Source organism: Nerophis ophidion, linkage group LG27, assembly GCF_033978795.1.
Source record: "Nerophis ophidion isolate RoL-2023_Sa linkage group LG27, RoL_Noph_v1.0, whole genome shotgun sequence".
Taxonomy (NCBI): domain Eukaryota; kingdom Metazoa; phylum Chordata; class Actinopteri; order Syngnathiformes; family Syngnathidae; genus Nerophis; species Nerophis ophidion.
The window spans coordinates 17176880-17189657 of record NC_084637.1 but is presented as its reverse complement, the minus strand read 5'-3'; the positions used below and the strand labels follow the sequence as shown (position 1 = coordinate 17189657).

Below are 12778 nucleotides of genomic sequence, written 5' to 3'. Positions count from 1 at the left end.
TTGAGAAGCCATTCTTTTGTTTTTTATATATTTTTTTACAGTAAAATCTATTGTCATTTTTATAATGTACAATACTATGGAAAACTTGCTTTGAGATAAAATGTCAATCATATATTTATTTTGGTTTTCATAAAAACAAGTTTATAATTTATGGTAATATACCATTTGTTACATTGGTAAGGAACACGAAACTAATAGTTCATTATTATTGCAGATTATAACGGTCAAGACTTGGAGTTGGTCGTGGTTTGTTTTCCCGAGGTGCAAAGCAAATGGAGTGGAAATGGCGTCAAGGTAAAGACATTTCTTTATTTTAACACTAACTAAAAACAGAAACAAACAAAAGGCACTCACAATGGAGGAACAAAACTTGGCTATGGAAACAAACACTTGCACTATGGCATAAACTACGGACCTAAACTAAAACTTTCACAATGGCAGAACCATGAACAACTAAAACAAAAACACTTACTGTGACGAGAAAGGGTATGAGGAAAAAGCAGCATGGATATCATGGGTGCAGGAGGTGATGTTGCCAGGCTGACTACCTGGTAACTGGCTTGAATAATACTATGGTGATTGAAAACAGGTGCATGACATGGGGACAGGTGAAAACTAATGTGTTGGCATGGAAACAAAGCAAACAAGGAAGTGAAAAAGCAGGAAACAATGTCCAAAAAAACAAAACCGAACATGACTAAAAGGAAACATGAACACACAGACATAACAATAACTACTTCCTGACCTACATTCACACATATGTCGCTAATATTACATTATTAACATGAACATTATTATCGCAGACTTGTACATAAGTCAAGCAGATATTTGAGCATTTAATTATTTTTTTAGCAAAAATGTGTTTGTGATGTATTAAAATATAAAATGTGTTATATTATTAGAAAATATTGAATAAAAATATGTGCAATTGCAGGCAGCACATGTATTTTTTCAAAACATAAAGAACAAACACATTTACCGTATTTTTCGGATTTTAAGGCACACTTAAAATCATTTAATTTTCTCAAAACTCGATAGTTCGCCTAAAAACCTGTTGCGCCCGATGTACGAAATAATTTTGGTTGAGCTTACCGACCACGAAGCTATTTTATTTGGTACATGGTGAAATGATAAGCGGGACCAGTAGATGGCAGTCACACATAAGAAATACGTGTAGACTGCAATATGACTCAAGTAAACAACACAAAAACTTTATGTTCCATTAAAAATATAGAACATTATACACGGCGCTCAAAATTCTATCAAAATGTTTTAGTACAACTTTGGTAAGCTATGAAACCGCACCGCTTGATGGATTGTACTGTGCATCAACATACGAGTATTATTATGGTGTGTGTATAAGGTAAAACATTTTACCTGGCATTTTGTTTCGTAATATTATGCAAAACCAACTTTTTTTTTTACCTTCTGCTACCTGCTGATCTGTATTTGGGATCTGCATAATTCCTGAAAATTTGCGCACTTCCGCCTTAGTAGTCCGTGAGGACAATAGTCGATAAGCTTCTTCTTTTTCTCTAACTTCTTGTTATGGGAAATTCATCCTCCGATGTTGCCCTTTTTAATATAAAGTAGTGTAAAGGTTTACCTAAATCTGTCAGTAAACTCACCATCAAAGCACTAAAACATACCAGTGTAGTGACTTTACATAATTCACCCAAGGAACTTTAGTTATTAGAGAGTTCCGATCAGACGATTTTTCATGGGGTACATTTTCGGCCTTGTTATTGCACTAGTGAGTCATAGATGAGGAGATGCTGCTCCGTTATTGATTCAAGTAAAGTCTGAATGACATTAAAACGATTCGTTTCATCTTTTCACACTTCAATCAATCAATCAATGTTTACTTATATAGCCCTAAATCACTAGTGTCTCAAAGGGCTGCACAAACCTCTACGACATCCTCGGTAGGCCCACATAAGGGCAAGGAAAACTCACACCCAGTGGGACATCGGTGACAATAATGACCCAGTGGGACGTCAGTGACAATGATGACTATGAGAACCTTGGAGAGGAGGAAAGCAATGGATGTCGAGCGGGTCTAACATGATACTGTGAAAGTTCAATCCATAATGGATCCAACACAGTCGCGAGAGTCCCGTCCTTGCACGCTACACCGCTACAACAAAAGTGACGGAGAAAAGACGCTGCCGATACTCGGGGACTAATAAAGTACTTCTGATTCTGATATAAGACCGCCCACAAAACGGTGCACACAAGTGTCAGAAAGCGGCAAAGCTGATCTGTAAAACGTAATCTATGCAACATTTTGACCAAAGAACCACCATTACATGTTATGTAGCTCACAAGGAGGTGTTTTCCATTTAGAAAAAAAATAAAAATAATAATATGACCTATTTAATGCGCCCCATAATCTGGTGTGTCTTTTGTATGACAAATAGACCTGACTAGATCCGCTCATCGGCAGTCCGCCTGATAATCTGGTGCGCCCTATAGTTACATTGTTTAAAAAAGATCAAGTATTTTATTGACACATATTATATTGTATGAGATGGGGGACCAAATCTGGCCCCTGGGTCTTAAGTTTCACACCGGTGGGCTAAAGTATGTTCATCCACAATGTGAAGCAGCTTCTAAGTAACTAATCCTCGGCCACCTGGGGGGAAATCAACAACATTTCTTTCAAGTATCGTTATCACTTGAGAACTGGAAAAAAATAGGTAAACAAGAGGGCAGGAGGAAAAGAGAAGCCATGCTAAGGGCTAAGCTAGCTCGACTTCAAAACAGTGAAAAAACAGAAGTGCTTAGCACACTTTAATTGAAATGTAGCTGGAACTGTGTTCCAGAAAAAGGTAAGCATCTATGAACCATAAACGTACATACCCTCTCCGACTATCACGACTTGGACTATGACTTGGATTGTTTTTCCGATGCAAAGGAAAGTTGGCACGAGCCAGACATGAATGTAAGTACATGTTTATTTTCAAATACTATAACTAACAAAATGGCAAACAAATGGGGCGCACAATGGCGGAGAACAAACTTGACTACTGACAACAAAAACTAGAACCAAGGCCTGAAACACAAAACTCAATAACTGTGACTTAAAAAAACGAAAATTTATGTGGCATGGACAAAAGGATAATACAGCAATGGCATGGCATGAAGGCAGTTGAGGAATATGAAAAGTCGCCAGGCTGACTTCCTGGCAACTTCCGGTTTAAATAATAGGCATGATCATTACAAACAGATGTGAGACATGAGGACAGGGGCGTGACATGAGGGCATGGTGAAAACTAATGAGTTGCTGTGGAAATAAGAAAAACAAGGAAGTGCAGGAACAAGAACTGAATGTCCAAAAAACAAAAACAAACATGAACAAAACAAAACATGATCCTATGGGCGTGACACCGACGTTGCTCAGGACCATCAGCTACAGTTAAACAATAATACATTATATTATGTAATCATTGTCATTGGTTTGCCATTTTGGTAGCAAAATGACTGAAAAACTTTTTTTCATGAAAATTTCAGGAAATGTCTGAAATATGATAAGAAAGAAGGCAATAGATTTCGGGCCCGATACGGACAATTTACACTACGTTACTGTATGTCACTTTTACAAGCTTTGACTTCTGTGTGTCTCTGCTCGCGGCCCTGCCCACAGTGATGAAGACAGTTGATGAATGACACGGGGATTCACTCTGTTTTTTTATTCCCGCTAAAATGAGCTCCAAAAATTATGAGCGGATTCTAAATCAACATTCAGGAAATGTCAGAAATGGAATAAAGAACAAGTGATTGCATATAGGGGTGACCCAGATCACGGTCTGGATGCAGAACTCTTTCTACAGATGTCTTTACTTTCTCAGTGCTTTATTTTGAATGACTCAAAGTGTCCTGCATTACAGAATTTTTGGAATGTTTTATCTTACATAGGGTGAAAATATGGTAAGAATATGATAAGCATTGTATGATCATAAGCCAGCAGCCAAGGGAACAGCAACCTGTAAACTGTTTTTAAATGGTTGATTATAATTTTTATGCAAAATGATATTGAGATATATTGTTTGACGGGTTGGGCATCAATAATTGACCGGGACTTAGGTCTTGTTCACACTACAGGTATATTTTTGCCCATATGCAACATGTAGGGCTTCACCGTGGCAGAGGGGTTAGTGCGTCTGCCTCACAATACAAAGTTCCTGCAGTCCTGGGTTCAAATCCAGGCTCGGGATCTTCCTGTGTGGAGTTTGCATGTTCTCCCCGTGAATGCGTGGGTTCCCTCCGGGTACTCCGGCTTCCTCCCACCTCCAAAGACATGCAAAGACATGGGGATAGGTTGATTGGCAACACTAAATTGGCCCTAGTGTGTGAATGTGAGTGTGAATGTTGTCTGTCTATCTGTGTTGGCCCTGCGATGAGGTGGCGACTTGTCCAGGGTGTACCCCGCCTTCCGCCCGATTGTAGCTGAGATAGGCGCCAGCGCCCCCTGCGACCCCAAAAGGGAATAAGCGGTAGAAAATGGATGGATGGATGCAACATGTATCAGATTTTTTCACGTTGGCATGAACAGTGTGATTCTGAATTTTTCATCCCAGATTCAGGCTTTTTTCGTATGTGGAAATAAATTGGATAATAATGCGAAGCTTGCATTCATCCGACCAGACGGTCATCAAAAAGCAACAGGCGTCAAAATAGACCTTTACAAAATAAATAGTGGGCAACGGAGCAGAACACAGTTGAAAATAATATGCTTTAGGAACTTGCGTGGAAGTTCCACCACTCCTGTTTTCGACTGCTCACCCACAGACATCGAAGCAAAATATCCTGTAAAATATGTGTCCTCTTCCCTCTCAAACCTCTATGCTTATTAATTTGGTTGGGGAAATGTTGACTTTGATTGCACAAAATCCTTGAAATTGCCTCAAATGCGCTAGTACTGAGACCGACCAGAGTGGAAGCCATGTTTTCTTTTGTAAACACTGCAGTGCGTGCACGGTCATGACCTCATGTCCACATGTGGGTCAGACTGCATTCACATTAGAAATCATTTTTTGTTCTTCTGATGTGAACGGCCAATAAAAATCAATCAATCAATCAATCAAAGTGTATTTATATAGCTCCAAATCACAAGTGTCTCAAAGGGCTGCATAAGCCACAACGGCATCCTCGGCTCAGATCTCACATCAGGGCAGGAAAAAACTCAACCCATTGGGATACAATGGGTTGAGTGCACAGATGAGTGGTCCACCCCGGGTCCCGACTTTGAAGAGTTAGCGCACATTTGTGGTCACCTAATAATCTCTCCACACCGGAGAGGGGGGCAAAGCAAGAGACGGCAGATCAACTGGGTTAAAAGGGGGGGCTATTTAAAGGCTAGTCTACATAAATGAGCTTTAAAATGGGACTTAAAAAGATGGGATTTGAAAAAAAATCTGAATTGGACATCTGACACTGCAGTGTGAATGAAGCCAAACATTTAGATTTCTTCCGGAATCGTTACATTTTTTTGAATTTCAAATACAAATTCAATGCCCGACCAGAAGAAATAGCCATTTCCAACAAAAGACAAAACAGCAGGTCTCATGACACTAACAATCATGGACAATGTTCTAAAGCGCTCAAAAGTTTTTTCTTTTTCAGAATCGTTCCCAAACATTTTGAAACACTAGACGATTTATTTTTTAACGCATCCTAACTTGTAAATAAACATTAAAGGGGAACATTAGCACAATTTCAGAAGGCTTAAAACCAATAAAAATCAGTTCCCACTGGCTTATTTTATTTTTCGAAGTTTTTTCAAAATTTTACCCATCATGGAATATCCCGAAAAAAGGCTTTAAAGTGCCTGATTTTCGCTATCTGTATATCCACCCCCCCATTTTCCTGCGACGTCACTTCTTGACGCCATTACAAACAAACATGGCAGATAGAACAGAAAGATATGGCGACATTAGCTCGGATTCAGACTCGGATTTCAGAGGCTTAAGCGATTCAACAGATTACGCATGTATTGAAATGGATGGTTGGAGTGTGGAGGCAGATAGCGAAAACGAAATTGAAGAAAAAACTGAAGCTATTGAGCCATATCATGACAGACAAAGGCAACGAGGACGAATTCGGCGATCGCCTTCTAACCAACGATTGCATCTTTTGAACACTGGAGCAATTTAAATTCGTTGATTGGTAAATGTTTGTTTGGCATTAAATGTGGGTGGAGGGAAAGGCTGGATGCAAATATAGCTACAAATGTACATACAGCTAGCCTAAATAGCATGTTAGCATCGATTAGCTGGCAGTCATGCCGTAACCAAATATGTCTGATTAGCACATAAGTCAATAACATCAACAAAACTCACCTTTGTGATTTCGTTGACTTTATCATTGGAAATGCATCTGATTTGAGTGTCGCAGGATAACCACACATCTCTGCGCCATCTGTCGTAGCATAGCTGTCGTCGGTAAAATGTGCAGAACAAATGAGGGACTTTCGCATCTTTTGACCACTTGTGTACTTAAACCCGTCGATTGGTATGTGTTTGTTTGGCATTAAATGTGGGTGGAGGGAAAGGCTGGATGCAAATATAACTACAAATGAGGCTAAATGATGCAGTATGTACATACAGCTAGCCTAATCAGCATGTTAGCATCGATTAGCATGCTGTGACCATTGATATGTCTGATTAGCACACTCCACGTAAGTCTACTTGAAACCTTCTCTGATCGTGTTGTTACACCCTCCGACAACACACCGACGAGGCATGATGTCTCCAAGGTACGGAAAACAGTCGAAAAAACAGAAAATAACAGGGCTGATTTGACTTGGTGTGTGTAATGTGGTGGAGAAAATGGCGGATTGCTTCCCGTTGTAACGTCACGGTAGACAGACAGCGAACAATTGAAAGGCGTTTCAATCGCCAAATTCACCCTTTTAGAGTTCAGAAATTGGTTAAAAAGACATATGGTCTTTTTTCTGCAACATCAAGGTATATATTGACGCTTACATAGATCTGGCGATAATGTTCCCCTTTAAAAGTCTGTCACAGCGGCGATAACGTGAGGTTCTCTATTCCGCCCATAAAACCCTATAAATAACCATCCAAAAATCGCCAACAATACCCCATTTACATTTCGGGACTTGAATATTAACCAAATATTAGTGATATTGTTATTAGAAGCGTTAACGCAGACAAACTATTTATAGCGTCGCTGTGATCACGGGCTTGTGAGCTAATGTCGACATCATCTATTGATCAACTGCTTACTAGCTTCCTTGCTCGTGGAAGTTTATTGTAAATCATAATCCATGCCTCTCACCTGGATAGTAGAAGGATGTCGACGAATTTCGAGAAGTTGGTACACTTTGACAACCAATTTAGATGCGGAAATAGCGAGAACTACACGAAAAGACATTTAAAAAAGTTAAAGTACCAATGATTGTCACACACATCCTAGATGTGGCGAAATGATTCTCTGCATTTGAGCCATCACCCTTGATCACCCCCTGGGAGGTGAGGGGAGCAGTGGGCAGCAACGGTGCCGCACCCGGGAATCATTTTTAGTGATTTAACCCCCAATTCCAACCCTTAATGCTGAGTGCCAAGCAGGGAAGTAACGGGTTCCGTTTTTAAAGTCTTTGGTATGACTCGGTCAGGGGTTTAACTCACGACCTACCGATCTCAGGGCGGACACTCTAACCACTAAGCCACTGAGTAGGTGTGAACATTTGGTTTCAACCACCTTCATTTTCTTTTCGTGAGGATTATGAGTCATTCTAAATGGAAATATATTAACACCCTATCAGTCGGCATCCTAATGACAGCAGACATAGCACAGTATGTGATGTTTTATTATGTTTGTTGGTCCTGATGATGTCTGCAATGAGTAATAATCAATGATGTCCAAAAAACCCCAGTAAATATTAAATGTAATTACAAATGTGCCCGTTACTACATTACATTTATACCTCCATCATGTACATTAAACTTTATTGGAGGTGTTTGGATGAATTTTAATGTCTTTTATAGGCAGAAAAGAGCAAATCCTGCAGGCTCCATTGTAAATAAACGTTTGATCGTATTAATTTAATATTTAAAAAAAAAAAGAAAAACAAAGGTGTTGAAGAGGTGGCTTACATAATGTTTGTGAATGATAGTCAAAATTGTGCGGGCATTGCCAAAGCTGGACTTTAACCTGGAACCCTGAAGTTGCTGGCACGGAAGCTCTGCCATATGAACCACGCCGTCCGCAAATGATGTTTAGTTGTGTTGATCTGTTCCCCAGGATGCAGAGACAGCAGGTGAAGCGCGAGTAAAATATGTTGGGGAAAACAAAACTGCAGCAGGGAGTGCACAGGAAGCTATGCAGTGCGTTGAGTACAAAAGTAAACAAAGCAACATGATCCAATGGCATAGAAAAGGATCCTGTTTGCCAATTAGAAACAGGTGAAGGTGCTATGTGTACAAGAGGAAGGAGACGGCACAGACAGGTGGTATGGCGTATAAGCTCAATTTATTAATATATATATATATATACAATATATATAAACATATATATAAATAACCAATAATACTGTTAATAAACTAGAGAATGGAGTGTGACTAAGCCAAAACGGTGTGTATGTGTGCGACTATGTGTGTGAGTTAATTGTTATGTGTTACCGGAGTGTTGAGTAAGAGGCGTAAGTCCCTGAGGGGAAAAGAAGGTTTGAAGGTCCGTGAGACAGGTAGATGGTCGGAGGCGATAGCGAGGCGTCAGAGTCCGTGTCGGGGCATGAGGTCAATATCCAAGAAGCAGCAAGAGAACCAGAGGGAATACGGGGAGATGATACGCACAGCTCGTGACATGGGGAACAAAGGCAGGTGTACTGAACAGGTAGCTACGTTCTGGCTCGGGATAGCAGGTTGTGCAGGCTTATGAAGGCAGGTCCTCTGATCAGTAACAGGTGCGCTGATTGCTGGCGATTGATTGCAGCTATTTTCTGCAGCCGGACTGGCATGCGCTGGGCCGTGACAAAAGGAGCCAGTGCTCAGACCAGAGGCCTGGAGGCAAACAGGAAGTGGAACGAAAAATACGAGCTCTAGACAGGATTTAACACAAAATACTAGAAAGTAATAATAACTGTCATGTGAGATCATGTTTAAGAATTGTATTTTGAGAATCTTGAGTAACACAAATCAAAACGATGAATCGGGATCGGAACCAGAATCGTTCAGGTTCAAGCAATGCCCAACCTTAATCTTTATGCCAATGTTCACACATTAGCAAATTAATTGCAGCATGGAAAATAATAAACAAAAGAGACATCCATCCATCCATTTTCTACTGCTTATTCCCTTTGGGGTCGCGGGGGGTGCTAGACATTAAAATGGAATAAAAGAGTATTTGTAAAAACAAGAAGAGACTCCCAGAGGTACCTTGTGTAGTTCCACTAGTATGACCAACATTTGAACAACCACCTAAATACAAAACTTACAAGTCCGATCTAACACTGCTTTTCATCGAAAACCAAGCGAAATAGTCAGGAAGGGACATACCTCCTGACTATACACACACACACACACACACACACACACACACACACACACACACACACACACACACACACACACACACACTGCCTCTAACCTTTAGCCTAAAGTCCTTCCTCATCCCTGCGGAAGCGCACTGAGTGAATAGCATCGATAAAGGCTTTTTAATAGACTGCTTTGTGTGAGGACACCTGCGGCGGGGTGGGGAAAGTGGTGGGTGGGGGGGTTCCCTAGGGAGACCTGCAGAAGGTTGGTGAGAGAAAGACCCAAATGTAGTGTCACCGCTCAAATTGGTGTGCTACGGATACATACATGGGAATAACAAAACGGCTTAATACACGTATTGTCATGTTCTGTGGTCACGTTTTGTTTAGTTATGTTCTGTTGGTTTAAGACTATTTTTTAGTTCCTGTTTACGCTCCATTGTTTTGTCACCATGACGACCGATTAGTTCACCTGTACTCATTTGGACTCACGTACCGGTCATTAATCAAGTCACTATTATTTAAGCCTGTAGTTGCCAGGTAGTCGGCCGGGTGACATCACTCTTGATTCACCCCTGATACTCCGGACTCTAGCTCTTGATACAAAGTTCATGCGGTTCTGCTCACGTCACCGTAAGTATAGTTTTTGTTTTATGTCCATTGTTCTGCCTTTGTGCTAGTTTTTGTTTTTCTTAGCCAAGTTTGTCCTCCGCCCTGTGCGCGCCTTTTGTTTGTTACTTTTTTAGTGATTATTTAAATTATTTTATTACCTTCATGTCGTGTTCAGTCAAGTCAATTTGCACCCCGGGAGAACATTCATTGCAGCAAGCTACGAAATCCTCGCAGGAAGCTGCTCCATAGTCCAAGTCGTGAATACTGTATATATAATACAGTATTCACAAACTACAACAAGCTATTTTTTCCCGGTTTGGGTATTGAACACAAGTCCAACCATCCATCCATTTTCTACCACTTGTCCCTTTTGGGGTCGCTGGTGCCTATCTCAGCTACAATTGGGCGAAAGGCGGGATACACCCTGGACAAGTCGCCACCTCATCGCAGGGCTGAACACAAGTCTATATACTGTATATAACTCCTGAACTCAAAAAGATTTTTAAACATAATTAAATAAATACACACACTGTTTGGAAAAACACTATTTTGCATTTATTGTGTTTGTGTGTTTTTGTTTTAGTGTGTATCTGTTTTAATAGCTAATGTTTTATTTTCGTGCTGCAAATATTTGTTTGTACTAGTGTTATCCCGATACCAATAATTTGGTGTCTTTCTCTCTGGCACCTATCTACGGTGGACGCTAACCTTCACTCTCACTCATCTCTCCTGCTTGCTTCTTTGTCTCGTCTTGTCTTAACTTTTTTGTTGCCTCTTTTTGCACTGCTTTCCAAATCAACATTGGAACTATTTACTGTAACTGGCCTCAACAAAACTGACAAGATCTTGGGTTTAGGGGAACCTGCTTGTCGTGACGGAGCGGTTGTTGCTGGACACACGACGGACTCTGGGGAGAAGAAGGAGTGCGGCGTGCCTGGCCACCATTTCTGTCGAGGACGTGAAGATATCTACCTATTTGGATTAGTGACAAAAGGACATCTGCTGATTGGAGCAAGCTTTGTTCTGGATTGTCGACAAATTGGAAGTTGCTGGCAGTCTTCAATTTACCCCTAAGGTGCCACAAATGATTGGAGAATGCGGGAAGAACTGTGGACACTCTTGAGATTTTGAATCACATCGGACTGTCTGCCCCGCAGGATTTTGAGGACCAGTCATAGACAATTTAGAGTGAAAAGCAAATTTTATTTTCACTCGCATACAAAACATTGTAACTTGGATTGTTTCCCTGGCTTCCAGACTCTCCCGAACGACAGTGCAGCGAAGACACAACAAACTCCCTTCTTGTCTCTCAAGGACACACACCTGTTGTTGTTGATTTAGGACTAGCGACTGCACAAGATCAAGGCCGCGGAACAGAGACACACTGCAGGCTTACACACAAACATGCATCCACAAAAATATTCGGCACACACATACATATCCCACCCCACTCCCACAATCCAACGCCCTTGTTGCAAATCTCATAGGGGTGATGAAAGGATGATCAGCGCCAGAGAGCTGCGGCCTACCACCATGACTCCGCACTCCCTTCCCTCTGTTGTTAGATATCTCGAGATGTATGTTGTAATATGTATACGTGCTTTGCAATGGATATTTTTTCCCACTCGAGACTGGGCCCCCTTAGGAGTCCAGTCGAGATTGTTTTTTTTTACTTATCCTTCCCCAGCGTTTTACCTTTTTCCCATCTTTTACGGGGCGCCTTGTGGCGACTCATCAGCGTTCCTGTTCTGTAACCCTGTACACTGTTTGTTTGTCTAATCTTGAATGGGTTTGTGCTGAAAACAAAGTTTCGTTGTACTTGTGCAATGACAATAAAGACCTATTCATCCATCTATCTATCTATCTATCTATCTATCTATCTATCTATCTATCTATCTATCTTGGTACTGGTACCGGTACCAAAATTGTTTCGATAGTTTTCGGTACTTTTCGATACTTTTCTAAATAAACGGACCACCAAAAATTCCAATATTGGCTTTATTTTAACCAAACATCTTCGGGTACATTAAACATATGTTTCTTATTGCAAGTTTGTCCTTAAATAAAATAGTGAACATACTTGACAACTTGTCTTTTAGTAGTAAGTAAGCAAACAAAGGCTCCTAATTTTGTCTGCTGACGTATGCAGTAACATATTGTCATTTTACATTCTATTATTTTGTCAACAGTATTAAGGACAAGCGGTAGGAAAATAACGATTAATCTACTTGTTAATTTACTGTTAATATATGGTTATTTTCTCTTCTAACATGTTCTATCTACACTTCTGTTAAAATGTAATAATCACTTATTCTTCAGTTGTTTGATACTTTCCATTAGTTTTCAATGGTACCACAAATTTCGGTATCGAATCCAATACCAAGTCGTTACAGAATCATGCATTGGTCATATTCAAAGTCCTCATGTGTCCAGGGACATATTTCCTGAGTTTATAAACATGATATAAATTCCAAAAAAAATGAAAGAAGATGTTGTGATGCTAAAAAATATCCATGTAATCATAGAAGTATGGACTACATACGTTCCTGTACTATCATCACTGTAGATCAGGGGCGCTCACACTTTTTCTGCAGGTGAGCTACTTTTCAATTGACCAAGTCGAGGAGATCTACCTCATTCCTATTTATAATTTATATTTATTTATTTATG

The 12778-nt window shown here is 40.3% G+C and overlaps 1 long non-coding RNA gene across 1 annotated transcript in view; it reads left to right on the top strand.

Moving 5' to 3' along the window:
- LOC133544196 (uncharacterized) overlaps nucleotides 1-11952 on the top strand; it is a 67445-nt gene extending 55493 nt beyond the window's left edge. The window contains exons 2-3 of the long non-coding RNA XR_009804601.1: nucleotides 215-294; nucleotides 10965-11952. This is a non-coding gene — a long non-coding RNA (uncharacterized LOC133544196). The remainder of the gene's footprint in view (nucleotides 1-214; nucleotides 295-10964) is intronic.
- Nucleotides 11953-12778: the final 826 nt, after the last annotated feature.